Below are 15,569 nucleotides of genomic sequence, written 5' to 3' on the forward strand. Positions count from 1 at the left end.
CCTTGGTAATTAGAAAAAACTAAAGTAGTTGTCATATAAGTAACCATAACTTTTGAGCATATACTGAATTTGAACGAGGAACAGTTTCTTGTTTTATTATTTTACAGGAAGGAAATAACGAAACTTTGTACTCTTGCCGATATTTTATTTGTAGTATAATGTTTGTTCAATTTTACGGTTTCGTAGAGACGGTTCCTCAAACTTGGGGTGAGCATAAAGAAGCAAAGACTGCGTAAAGTTTTTTTTTTTCTTTTATCACACGGTCGAATAAAAAAATACGTATATTGCACCATAATAAATAATATCCCCCCTAATCCCTAGCTGTTCTTCTTCTTCTTGTCAGGCATACTCCATAATGAAATGAAAACCTCTTCCCTACTTTTTTGACGAACCATATCCCTGCGCCCTTTGATTCCCATATGGAAGTCCTAATGGTTAATTTACATGAATCTATGATTCGTTTGAAATCAAATCAGCCGTATTTTATTCTCGACTTGAAATTTTCGTCAGAGGACTCACTTTACAGTTCCCCCCCCCCCCCTCTCTCTCTCTCTCTCTCTCTCTCTCTCTCTCTCTCTCTCCCCGAGTTTTAGATTAGACGGCTTCTTTTTAGGAGTTATGGCCAATGAAACTCGCATAAAATATCGTATCTTAACCCCGAAGTTGGAGCATGGTGGATTCACAATTGTTTTTATTTCTTTATTGACGCTGCAGTCCGTTGTAGCCGACGCAGAAAATTGAAAAAGGTCGTGTTACCAATTATTCCGAATGGAAAACGATACAAATTTTATCGACTTGTAGTAGGTCTCTCTCTCTCTCTCTCTCTCTCTCTCTCTCTCTCTCTCTCTCTCTCTCTCTCTCTCTCTCTCGTACTGTGATGCCCTCAGTTCTTAGTCACTCTCCCATAAGGTTTTATGTCCGAGGAATATTGCCATTTGCAATTTATTCACTCAAAAACTTTAATTGTCTTCAAAACCCTGTTGATTAATGAAATAAAGATGGCGTGTGGAGGATTTTATCACCATCTCTCTCTCTCTCTCTCTCTCTCTCTCTCTCTCTCTCTCTCTCTCTCTCTAGACACACGCACACACACATTTCAGGATAAAGGCCTCAGTCATGCCCTTATTCATGTCGGGGTTTTGGCCAGTTTTCATCATCACGCTGGCCAATGCGGATTGGTGATGGGGGGAGACTTTAGTCTGACCAGTCACAGCAAACCAACCTAGTATGGGTAGCCCTGACTAGTACAGCTTTGCTTATCATGGCGATACAGAAACCCTCTCTCTACGTTAAGATATATATATATATATATATATATATATATATATATATATATATATATATTATTTGTCACTATGCTGGAGGAAGGATGAGAAAAACGAAATTCTTGGACTAGCGCTTTCGTATTGTCATACCTCTTCAGGTCTAATTGATACAAAATTAAGTACAGGATCAAAGTCACCTTTGCGACAGCAGTAAACAAGAAATAATACAATAACATAAAAAAATTAGCACACAACTAGTTTAAAATTATAGATAGTTTAAAAATCAGTGAGTGTATATATATACACTGCATATGTGTTATGTGTATGTTTATAATGCTACAGCTCGAACGGCATACTTTATTTGTTATATTATTACAGTAAAATGTCTAAGTTCCTTAACGCACGAAACAAGTCTAAGATCTGTAAAATAACTCATGAGAGAATGACCAAGGTGCAGAGAACCTTATCACTTAAATGAGGCTTCGTTGTATTGCCTAATCAAATTTAAAAAAATATCTGCATCGACTAAGTACTGCAAAGCGAGTGGCCTTTCCTCCTTTTTATGGCTTAAACAAGACGTAGAGAATGGCGCCAGCTTCCCATGCTTTGCGCATGACTGAGTTTTTCTCATCCTAGAATGATGTTTCCGCGGGTAGTACTCTCTCTCTCTCTCTCTCTCTCTCTCTCTCTCTCTCTCTCTCTCTCTCTCTCTCTCTCTCTCTCTCTCTCTCTCTCTCTCTCTGGAAATTACGTGATCTTGGGACGAAAAGTATATACTGTATGTGTAAACATGCGATGTTCTTAGAAGTAATTACAGTTATTGTGAAGGAATATGTGTTAATGTTGGACCGACAGGGGCGGAGATCACGTAGTCTTTGTATGCAGTATCTGTAAAGGAAAGTTTTGAGTAGTTCTGCATCAAATTTTTGATCATTGTGGTCCCCAAATTTCTTTATTTTGTCCTGTTCCTGGTAGCCAGTTCTTTCCCTCCCTCGTATTTCCCTTTCTCGGACACCGTTCTCGCCTACTTTCTTCTATCTCTCTGCCCAGCCTCTTTTAGTATGAACTTCATTGTGTAACTGCAAAGGTTTCCCTCTAGTTGCACCTCCTCGCTGAAAGGCCTCCCTGGCCCAAGTGCCGGGTCATATGGCTCAAATTTTAAACATTCACTCATCCTTTCTCACACTTCTCTCCTCCCTCTCTTCATCCCCCTGGTTCGCATCCCTTCCTGTCCCAGTTCTCTTCCTTCTCCTGCCCCTTCTCACTTCTATCTCCGAGTTTCCTTCCATATTTTTTTCTCCTCTCGAGAGTATGAGCCTTTGCCTTTGATTGCAGTGTCAAGCGGAGGGGTGTACTAATTCAGCCGGAAGTTCCTTTAGTTACGACGTCGTTAACTGTGCAATAACGACGCGATGGACAGCTTATTAGCAATGTCTTGGACATTCATCCCCCACCACTCCAACCCCCTTCCTTGCCCTTCGTTATTCCCCCTCCTGTTCTTCCTTGCTTTTCTGCAAGTTTGCAGCCCCCTCCCCCCTCCTCGTACCCAGCCCTCTAAGCCCTGCCAGATACCACAGGGGGTTCTTCGCTCCTCATCTCCGTCTTGTCTATTATAATGTGCCAGAGATGCTGCAGCATTATTAGAACAAAAGAAATGGATTTATCTTTGTTATAATGTGCTGATGGATGGAATTTATCGCCAGAGATGAATTTTCGCCAGTTTACTTTATAGCTTGCCTCTTCGGTCTACGCCTGCTATTACGTCTTCCATGACGACCACTTATCGCCTTTATTGCTTTTACTGTTCTTAGGAATGATACTGATGTTGTTTCGACGTATTTTTACTGAATGTTTTTGCAGTACTTATATATTGTCAGTGAGTATGGATGCATAAAGAATATAGTTATATTAAAGAGTTTCCATAGAAATTGGTGTTTTATAGATAGCATAATCAAACCAATAAATATAGGTAGGGTGGACATTAATTTTGTTTAAGTGTGCAAGATTTTTTTTCCTAACGGATTATAGTAAAAAAAAATATTGGATAATTCAGTCATTTTGCGAATATTGTATTTTTGGGTTTTTCTAACATACTGTGAGTTCAGCATTATTTTAATATCAAGTATGAATATTTATTTTCGATGTCAATTTCTTGTCTTAGGAAACATTCAAACTCTTTTAAGTATCTTTAATTTTAATCCGTCTCAAAATCGGGGAGGGTCATTTTTAATTTGGGGACTTTAATTATTTCTCTAAATCTGATATTCAAATGTTTTATCAAGGACCTCAATGAATTGTTTTATCAATTATGTGCCAAATAGATTTTATAAACAAAAAAGGTGTGACCTTTTCCTTCATATGACTGTAACTGCTTTTATTAACGTTTAGAATGTATTTTAAAGTAATGCAGAACATGAAATACCAGATTATAAATAGCTAACTTTAAATAATCTTTATACACGAACAAATAGATAAGGATAGCAACCTTAAAAAGGATGCCCTGGGTAGTTTTAGACTTTGACAAATATTCATATTCCCCCAATGTATTTTAAAATTCCATTTCTGAATTGAATTATTTCCGGTAATCCTGTAAGACAAACTACGGATTTAATATATGAATGCAAAATATTATTTGATTTAAGTCAGGAATAAGAATGTATTTGCTTATAAATCCATTTTTCTCACAATTTAAGGTAGGTTTTACATAACTTTCAAATTAGTTAAGGTCTGTTCTCCACACAGTTGCCTCTCTTTTCTCTTCATCTTCTCTTCCTTAAACCTAGCACTGTTTCTGGTCCTTGGTCCTGATATACTGTATTAGAGCGCGCTCCGGTGCTCTTCATCTTGTCTGGCAGGTTCAACCAAAACCATTACCAACTTCCAGAGTGGAATTGTCCACTCAGTCGGAAAATCTTTTTCGGTTCTGGAGAGGCAAACCAGTATTTTTTCCCATTAACCGTACATGTTAATTAACTACAATATGTACGTACACCGTTCACGAGTTGAAATGTATGCATATGTATGATGATGCACAATCAACGTATCACTGGAGCGAGGTAAAGGATGCTGGTGTAATGAGATCACGTCGTCGATCCACTTTCCAGTCAATCAGGGCACAAGCAAAGACATCTGATCTGCTCCTATTAAGTAGCCTAAAGGAAACTTCATCATAATGCGTTTGGTACCTGTTATACAGAACCAGTAACATCCAAATGCAATTGTATAAAAATTCTGCCGACGACCTCAAGATGCCAACTTCCTCCTAGCCCCCTTTCTCTACAAGTGTGCCCGAAGTTGCTCAAAAAGCATGTAACACTTGGAAAGTAGAATGTCCCCTTATTTAGTATTCAACAGGATCCCACATACAAATATATGCTACCTTTTACTCTTTCTGCAAAAGCACGATTAGATGAACTCTCTCTCTCTCTCTCTCTCTCTCTCTCTCTCTCTCTCTCTCTCTCTCTCTCTCTCTCTCTCTCTCTCCGTTGTGGTTACGTCCCTAGCTGGCAATCTGTGTTGTTCTTGTTCGACTCTAAGACCGGATGAAGAGGGACTAATGGGAGAGTTCCCTAGAATCCAGTGTGCTTCTGTTACCTAAGCCGCAAATTAGGTATATTTCGTTTGTTGACAGTTACGTGTTATAGCTTTAGTGAAGACAAATAAAATTAAGAAAAATGAAACTAGGCTTGAGTGTCAGTGGCTCCATGAAAAATTGTATATCATTAAAGCTTGAATGGTCGACGAGGTAATTTATTACTCAATGATTACAGATTCTGACATGAAACGCAGTAATGAAATTTGAACTGATGTAAACAGTGAAATAGAAGGCTTTCAATTCCTAAAAACCATCTTATTCGTATGTCTTCTTATCACTATAATCTTATTTCACCTTTTTTTTAATTTTATGTCGCCAAGAACCCAGTCGAGGCAATGGAATTTTTATGAAAAGAAAACTTAAAAACATTCAGTGTTCTGTACCCTCTTCTGCAAATGAGACTAGCCACAAAAGAACCACCAGCTCTATTGTTACAAAATTTGCATAATGGTGTAATTCTCTCTCTCTCTCTCTCTCTATCTCTCTCTCTCTCTCTCTCTCTCTCTCTCTCTCTCTCTCTCTCTCTCTCTCTCTGGGTGTAGGTGGAATGCAATTATTTTTGAAGAAATAATGACAGCACTGGAAGTCAATGTCTGTGCAATGCACCTGCTTTACTTACATGTAAATAGACAGGTTGCGTCTGGGAAATATGCATTTACCTTTGGCATTAAACACTTCTTCGGGTTTTTTTTTTTTTTTACAGATTCCTCAGCCTTGCTCTTTTATTAATTGTTTAGTATTAATTATGTCAGCTAGTGTAGTAGCAATTTGGAGTACGACTGTATTTTATTCTTATTACCATAAAATGATTACGGTTTGTCATCGGATGTTGTTATGACGATATACAGTATTTAATTGTACGATGAAGTTTACAGAAACTGCATATTTTACACTAAACCCAACGTAGTTTTCATTATATTATAATTGAAGTTGATATCATCATCATGATTATTATTGGTAGAGTAAGTATTTCATTATTATTATTATGATTATTATCACTATAATTGTTATTATTATTTTACATCCAACATTTCATCTTTTGAAGAGGGTTCTTATTACTATCATGGTATATTATATTATTTTTGCATACATTTGTGTGTATATATATATATATATATATATATATATATATATATGTGTGTGTGTGTGTGTGTAAGCTATACAATATACATACATACATACAACAACAACAACAACAACAACAAATGCTGCCGTTTCTAGTCCACTGCAGGATAAAGACCTCAGACATGTCAATTCGTGACTGGGGTTTAGACAGTTTTCATCACTACGCTAGCCTGTGCGGATTGATGATGGCGGGAGATTTTCGTCTGATCGCTCACAGCAAACCAACCTAGTATGAGTGACCATGATTAGTACAGCTTTGCTGATTATGGCACTGCGCAAACCCTTTCACTACGTTAAGGTATCCTTACTCAGAAAGGGATATATACACATATATTGAGATACTACCACTAGAGAGGTATTGGATCCTTTTGACTGGCCAGACAGTAATGCATTGGATCCCTCTCTCTGGTTACGGCTTATTTCTTCTTTGCCTACACTTACACAGTATAGTGTGGCATATTCTTTACATATTCTTGTCTTTCCTCATACACCTGACAACAATGAGATACTTAACACTTCTACACCCAAGGGGTTAATTACTGTACTGCAATTTGTTCAGTGTACTTTCCTCTTGGTAAGGGTTGAAGAGACTTTAGCTATGGTAAGCTGCTCTTCTAGAAGGACACTCCAAAATTAAACCATTGTTTTCTAGTCTTGGGTAGTGCCGCAGCCTTTGTACCATGGTCTTCCACTGTCTTGGGTTAGAGATTTGCTTGAGGGTACACTCGGGCACACTATTCTATCATCTTATTATTTTTTCTTTCTTCCTCTTGTTTTTTTGAAATGGTGTGTTGGGCAGGCTTAATAGAAGGGCCATGGATGCCTGGTGGTTTATCAAGAGGTTGTCTTTTCCTTTTTCTGATTTTTTTTCTTCTCAAAACCATCCTTACTGTCCTTCCTTCAGTTGAAGTGGCTATCCTGGAGGGTATTTAGCCTTGCATGGTGTATCGGCTCCTCCATGTTGACCAGTTTTTCCGACTTTTTACTGTAGTCTATGGGTATCATCAATCACCTCATTTATAATTCTGTACATGTTTTTTTTTTTTTTGTTATAATTCTTGTTAATCTAGTTTTTATTTATATTAATTCTTATGCTGTCTGGAGACATTGAGCGAAATATGGGACCAGTACGTCCTAGATTTCGTCAATGTCGTCTTCTGTATTGCAATATTCGTGGTCTTCATGCAAATATCCAGGACCTTACAATTGCTTCCAGACAGTATGATATTCTTTTGTGCGCAGAAACTTTGCTTTCTAATATGAGCCACTCATCTGGTTTTAAGAAGCCAATAATGTTGAAACGTGATGTCATCCTTAGGGCCAGGGGAATGGCGGTGTATATTAGGACCAAGTACCCTGCTTCTCATAAGTCCTGCTATCAATGTGGATGTCATGAGATTCAGGTAATGAAAGTTTGTGGCAGGCATAACAACTTTTATTTGTGTTCGATCTACCAGAATCCAGACATGGATGATTTTATCTTCGATTGTCTTTTTACCATTATGGCTAAGATACAAGATGATAGAAAGGCTTCTTTTGTCTTAGTTGGTGATTTTAATGCTCACCATAGGGAGTGGTTAAGTTCTATCTCTCCTACCGATCACCATGGCTTAAGAGCTTTAGAATTTGCCTCTGAATCAGGCTGTGAGCAAATCATAAATGAAGCTACTCACAGGTCTGGTAATTACTTGGACCTCGTCACGGTCCAGATATACCAGGTCAGCCAGACAGCGTACCGATTTTAAGCCTCTTCTGCGCACCTACGTCATCTGAAGGGGTTTAGTGTTGGCGAGACCCATTAAGAACGTAGATCTATCACACAGTCAATGTAAATAAAACAACATTTTACCTTTGGAAAATATTTTATTAAGTTACAACTTTCATTTTTTTGTTTCTTAGGACCTCCCTGCATGGTTGTCCTTGAGGTTTTCTATACGTTATCAAATTATTAAGATATTGCATTCGAAAATATACCGATATCTTAACAAAAAAAGCAATAACATCGTCAGGAACTTTAATACCAGACTGTTTTAATTCTAAATAAAGCTTTTTAAAACAATTTTTCCCCTCTATGAGAGCTCCCCCGTGTACAGCATTAAAAATCTCCCGCATTATTAACAACTGTGAAAAAAACTGACTAGAAGATGCATGTAATTCCCCCCGATTAACACATGCTATCCAAGTAGCATTCCTTAGCACTTCTTCAGTCTTTTTTCCTAACTCAGGATATTTTACACAAAATTTCCTTACAATATATTCACCAATGTATTTAAGAGCTTCTTCCTCAATTACTCCCCCAATATCTTTATTCTTTATTTGCTCTCAAAAGGTCATCATCCTCGTCTAAAGCATCTTTCTCTAAATCAAAATCTAAATTTCTGAATATCTGCGTTGTTAGGCATATCTCTAACGCTAAGTCCCTTTCGTGATAGATTCATCGTCTTTGGCTGATTCATGAGATTTTCCAACGGTGGTGATATTACACTTTTCACTTAATACTTTAATTTCCTTTCCTAGTAACATTTTTTTAGCCGAAATTTAAAGTTCACAGCCTAAGGATGATCATAGTGCCCATCCATTTGCCTTATACACCCAAAGAAATGTTCAAGGCAATCTTGATTTAGTGTTTGGGTAAGTAGGTAGTCAATTTCTAGGACTTTCAATACCTAGTAACCTAGACTTTATGTCATCTTTGTAATCGCCTGGTTTAAAATGAATCGAGCAAACAGTAGCATCCACAACGTTAATTCTGTCTTCACGGCAACATGCATGTATCTATGTATGGTTTTTCTTTTGGAAAGCGATGGTATTTTATGTTTGAGCTTTTAGTTTTATCATGTCTATTATAAAAGCCAAATACTGCGCAGTTACTTGGCATTATTAGTGACGGAATAAATGAATGAATAAAATGATAATGGACACAGCGTCTCCTATTGTTTACGTTACCTCTATAGGTAGCTAACTAAGGCAACGGTCCTTTGTTTTGTTTACCCACGTGTGTGAGACGGGGAAGCTTGACGTCACAGTATTGGTGATTCACAGCTTAAGCTGCGCGTTGGCTGACCTGGTATATATAGACCTTGGACCTCGTATACACTGACTCCCCTGGCGTTATAACTAGTAAGGTTGGTTCTCCAGTCGGGACATCTGATCATGCCTTGATTTCATTAGCAGTGAAGACTGAGCAGCCTGTCCCTGATATATCATACTCTTTTAAAATTTATAAGAAATCCCAAGCAGACTGGAATGGGATTTTGCATGATCTTTTGTGCTTGAATTGGTCACAATTATATAGTAGTGTAGATCCTGTTGTCCCTTTGAATGAGAATCTAGTCAACATAATTTATAGGCGTATTCCTTCTCGGGTGCTAAGGTACCAAGTGAAGGACAAACCGTGGTTCAACGATGATTGTAGACGTACTTATTTGGAGAAGCAGGAGGTCTATCATCTTTGGAAGGGTAACAGATCAGATTTGACCTGGAACAACTATACTCAACTTCGAGCTTTTGCTCAGAGAGTGTATGCCTCAACTGAAAAGGAGTACAATTTAACCATAAAAGAAACACTTTCTGGTACAACTCAGGAACATAAATGGTGGTCTACCCTTAAATCTACACTCTTTGGTGTAGATGCAACAGTTCTTCCTTTACTTAAACCAGATGGCTCAGTCACTCACTGTCCAAAGGAAAAGGCAACCCTTTTGGCTGATGTTTTTGACAGTAAACAGAGTAATGAAAAAGTTGAACTTCCTCATTCCTTGTTTTCCTGAGGCTAAACTAACTAGTTTAGCTTTTCGATCTCGTGAGATTAAAGCTCTGTTGATGGACCTTGATGCTTATGGAGGTGTAGACCCAAATGGTATTTTTCCTTTGTTTTTTAAAAAGACAGCAGATTTCTTAGCTCCAAAGTTATCTGTTATTTTGCGCAAGTTAGCAAGAAGAGGAGCTTTTAGCACTTGTTGGAGAATTGGTAATGTTACTCCTCTATGTAAATGTGTTTGTGGTAGCTCAAGTCCCACTGATTACCGCCCAATTTCCATAACTCATATTATCCAAAGTTTTTGAATGTCTTCTGGCAAAACGTCTTAGTAGGTTTGCTGAAGGTAATCATCTACTCCCTAGTTTGCAATTTGGTTTTCGTAAAGGCCTTGGAGCATGGGATGCCCTTCTTACAATCTCCAATGCTGTATTATTGATTTTTTAAAGTAATAGATCTCAAAGAGTTGTGGTTGATGGGCACCCTAGTGAGTATAGGAATGAGATATCCGGTGTTCCACAGGGTAGTGTTCTTGGCCCATTACTTTTTATACTATATACACATGACATGTGGTTTGGCCTAGAAAACAAGCTTGTTGCATATGCAGATGATGCTACTCTCTTTGCATCAATTCCATCCCCTGAATGTAGATCTGGGGTTGGTGAATCCCTCAATAGAGATTTAGCTAAAATTAGTGAATGGTGCAAATCATGGGGTATGAAGTTGAATCCTAACAAAACTTAAAGTATGATTGTAAGTAGGTCAATGACGGTGGCTCCTCAACATCCGGATCTCAGTATTGATAATGTTTCTTTAAATTTGTATGACTCTTTTAAAATTTTAGGTGTGATTCTCGACAGCAAATTTATTTTTAAGAAACACATTAGGTCTGTGTCTTCTTCAATTGCACAAAATATTGGCTTATTGAGAAAGTCTTACAAGATTTTCGGTGATCAATCTATTCTGAAGAAGTGTTTTAATTCTTTCATTCTACCTAGTTTTGAGTATTGTTCTCCTGTCTGGTGTTCATCTGCTGATTCTCATCTTAATTTGTTGGACAGAAACTTTTGGTCTATTAAATTTCTTATTCCTGATCTAGATATTAATCTTTGGCACGGTCGTTCAACTAGTTCACTATGCATGTTGCATTAGATTTTTCATAACTCAGACCATCCTTTACATTCAGATCTCCCTGGACAATTCTTTCCTGTTCGTAATACTAGGCAGGCAGTTAATTATAATAGCCAGGCCTTCTCCATCCTGAGGCTCAATACTACACAGTATTCTAGTAGTTTTATTCCAGCTGTTACCAAGTTGTGGAATGATCTTCCTAATCGGGTAGTTGAGTCAGTAGCACTTTAAAAGTTCAAAGTTGGAGCAAATGCTTTTATGTTGACCAGGCTGAAATGAGTCTTTTTATAGTATATATATGACATATCTGTTTTTGACGTTGTTAATAGTTTATATAGGACATGTCTGTTTTGACGCTGTTACTGTTTTTAGAATGATATATTGTTAATTTATTCTCATCATTTATTTATTTCCTTATTTCCTTTCCTCACTTGGCTATTTTTCCCTATTGGAGCCCTTGGGCTTATAGCATCTTGCTTTTCCAACTAGGGCTGTAGCTTGGTTAGTAATAATAATGAATATATATATATATATATATATATATATATATATATATATATATATATATATATATATATATATAAATTACTAACACTCGTGATTTTAATCAATGTAAATATCAACCACAATGGCATTTGATATCGAATTCTGTATTTGGGAATGTATATCCACTGAAAATTCATTATGATAAATGCCTCTGGTTGAGCAAGGACTCGAACCTATGCCTCAGTCGAAACAATGCCTGTAGAGACGACTTTACTAATTGAGCTCTCAAGAAGCAAGGATTCGAACCTATGCCTTGGGTCGAAACAATGCCTGCAGGGACGACTTTACCAATCAAGCTATCAAGAAGCAAGGCTTCGAACCTATGCCCTTAGTCGAAACAATATCTGCAAGGACGACTTTACCAAGCGAGCTATCAAGAAGCAAGGATTCGAACCTATGCCCTGTGTCAAAGCAATGCCTGCAACAACGACTTTACCAATTGAGCTATCAAGAAGCAAGGATTTGAACCTATGCCCTGAGTCGAAACAATGCCTGCAGGGACAACTTTACTAATCGAGCTTCTTGATAGCTTGATTCTAATCGTGGGTGTATTTGGGTCATCTGTTACATATGTACCAATCTTATAAGGGATGGGTTCGAATCCATGGAAAATATCCTTTGGGTATAATTTAATTCAAGGTTAGAGTTTCGTCGATAATATTGCCATAGTGATTTTTTATCTTCAAATTGCTACTAGAACTTTCCACTCTAACAGTGTCTCCAAGACAATAGCTTTCCCAACCTATTCCAAGAAATGTTCATGGAAAATGCTTTTTTGTGGCTTCTGTCTATTCCTTCTTTGCAGGCAGTTTCTTCCGTACATAATTCTTTACTTCTGTAAGAAAAAAAATTTCTTGTAGTTTGCTGAAAACGGAAGGCAAAAGAGTTACTGTTGTAAATGTTCAGAATAGCAGTTAACAAAAAATACGGTTGATTTTGAGAAGGTGAAGATTTTTATTTTTTTAGTGATAATCAACTTCTTTTGGGTCCCTCAAATTTAAAGGACTAATCAATCTAATTGTTAGGTTTACTTGGTAATTTTGGTAATATGTATATATATACAGTGTATATATATATATATATATATATACATATATATATATATATATACATATATATATATATATATACATATATATATATATATATACATATATATATATATATACATATATATATATATATATACATATATATATATATATATACATATATATATATATATACATATATATATATATATACATATATATATATATATATATATATATATATATATATGTATATATATATATAATGTGTGTGTGTGTTATTCATTGTAATCAAGATCATGTTTGCGATACAGTATTTGTATCAAAATACCTGATATTCATTGCGCCAGAATATAAACTAACCATTGCAGGTCAAACTGAGATATAATTAAACAAGTGCAGAGTAGATTCATTCATTAATAGAAGGATTTGGGGTAACATACGAGCGGTGAGTTTTAGCATGTTGAATTAATTCAGACGTATATTTGATCATCAGGTTCTATGAAAGCATACCGGAAATTATGTAGGGACAATTTCTCTCTCTCTCTCTCTCTCTCTCTCTCTCTCTCTCTCTCTATATATATATATATATATATTACATGTATATATATACATATATATATATATATATATACATGTATATATATATACATATATATATACATGTATATATGTATATACATATATATATACATGTATATATATATATATATATATATATCACTTAATATCTAAAGGTCTACTAAGAACATTCAATGGGTAATTACCTTTAAGTATTATAAACACTTAGTCAACTCGCACTATGATTCTTAACAGGAATCAAGCGGAAATCTGGTCTTAAATACTGATGATTGGGATAATACACTCGTTACAAAAGTAATCATATTCTATATGAATTACAACACTTTGAAAAGAATTTGCATAAAATTAGTCCCTGGAAAAAAATATTAAGTCTCAACAAAACTTAGAATAAGACAAAATGTTACGATATGAAATTATAAAAGAACTTGACGAACTATGATATCTAAATAACCTTAAGCTAAGAAAAGAAACAATACAACGAAATTAATACAAATGCTTTAAATAATTGTGAAATAATACAATGTTTAAGTTTGACTTTAAATTAATATTAATTAACCAGATTACTGTACAAATATATTCTGCTTATAGGGCCGTTTACAAAAAAACGTTATACAATGCCAACACTCACTCTATAACAATGAATTAAAAAATCACCTTTTAGTATTGCGTGACACACGATTTGCTTTGGAGCACAGAGTCACTTAGGAATGGACACACTAGAACGCACTGAACACTTTCGATAATGTACTGGCTTTCGTCGGAGAGACAGAGAGAGGGGGAAAGCGGTTCTAACTCGATCTCTATGTCTGTCTGTCTCTGACTCTAAACCAGCCTGGGGGCACCTATATATCAAATTTTAACTAATTCCCGAAGGTTCTAGGATCGGATTCTGGTAGCGTGGGGGATGTGCTTAAGGGCAAAGTTGCCAAATAGATAAAAATGCCAAGAGACGAAGTCAGGGGGTTTTTGGTAACTCTCAGACACGTCAACGCACCCGCCAGAAAACTTCCCAGCTAGCTCCGCCTACCTATTGTCCCCAAAATAAAAAAAATATAACATCTTCTCGCCGGCATTTCATGAACATTCGAAAAAAACGTGGTAAAGAACATTCCAAAGCACATGTTCTTAAATTATCTCTGTAACATGACGCAATACATCATAAAACATAAAAGAACATTACCTAAGCCCTTTTTCCTATCTCGCAATGAATCCTACAAAACTTTCAAATTGACTACGTAAGACTTCTTAGCAAACACACGTAAAATAAAAATTAATCCTTTAAAAATGATACGTGAATTACTTATTTTAACTTGAGTAAAGAATATGATGAAGTTTACAACGAAGGTCTTACATAATTTACATGAAATACTTATATCTACATGAGAGGGGCTCATTTTACGGGCTGAATGAAAACAATATAAATTAATATAAATAACATTATTAATAAACTACGATAATTACTCTACAATAGACCAGCTTCGTAAGAATATGTATATATACTAATATATATACCTATACATATACATATACACACATACATATACAAATAAAGAGAGAGAATAAGTACAGTCATGAATTCAAGTTGATTTAGATTGTTTATTCAGAAGATTCTCACGCCTAATCCTCTTCCATTGTAAGGCAAGATATTCTTTTGTGTATTTTTACCTGTTCGTGGGTCCGTACCCAAAGATTAGTGGAGTAGAGGAAGAGAGAGAAAGAAAGAAGGAAAAAATACGAAATTGATTTGAATCGCCGGGAGAATCTCATTTGGAATCGGCTTCCGATCCACTGGTCTTCGAGAAACGTTTACTAACTCTTGGGCAACGTTTCCAAGATAATCGCTGGAGGTATTTGTATCCTTTGCTCCCATAACTCTAATTGCAGAAGTGTTCGTTCTTTTGAAGTACCCATTACGTCTTTTGTTATTAGTCCTAATTTCAAAGTTCAAGGCGATTTCCTTTTGTCATGTTGAGCAATGGTACTTTATCTCAGCATGCATATGATTATATGAATATATATTTTATTTATGAGTCCAGAATTATTGCTCAGTTGTCTCATTATATTAGTTTGTAATGATAATATGCAATGTGTATATATATATATATATATATATATACTCTATTTCATGTAGGTACATACTCAGATGTTGTTATTTGAGTTTTAAGGAAAATAAATATCTATATTTTAAATATAATAATATTTTAATCTCATCACAAAGGATTTCGGTTTGATTTGTCAACTCAAAATCAATGAGAGCAGAACCCTTTCAGGATCCCTCTCTCCAGAAATAAAAGAATACATTTTCCAAGACTTGTTTTACATATTTGAATGATTCATTTTCAATTGCATATATTCATAAAACATCATCCTAAAGAAGTTCACAAGGAGTCAGTCCTCTAAAATGTAATTCAAGTACGGTAAGTGTCATACTACATTTTTCTCGCTCCTTTTTTCTGTCTTATTCATTGAAAACCTTGGCATCTCTAATTTCCTTTCCTTCATTTAGGGTCAGCATTCCTTCCCTAATGCGATATCCT

At 35.8% G+C, this 15,569-nt stretch overlaps 1 protein-coding gene across 1 annotated transcript in view; it reads left to right on the forward strand.

Moving 5' to 3' along the window:
* Positions 1-15,569, forward strand: part of LOC137654534 (uncharacterized) — a 96,971-nt gene that overhangs the window by 60,641 nt on the left and 20,761 nt on the right. The window lies entirely within an intron of this gene.

This window comes from Palaemon carinicauda, chromosome 15 (genome assembly GCF_036898095.1).
Source record: "Palaemon carinicauda isolate YSFRI2023 chromosome 15, ASM3689809v2, whole genome shotgun sequence".
NCBI classification, from domain to species: Eukaryota; Metazoa; Arthropoda; class Malacostraca; order Decapoda; family Palaemonidae; genus Palaemon; species Palaemon carinicauda.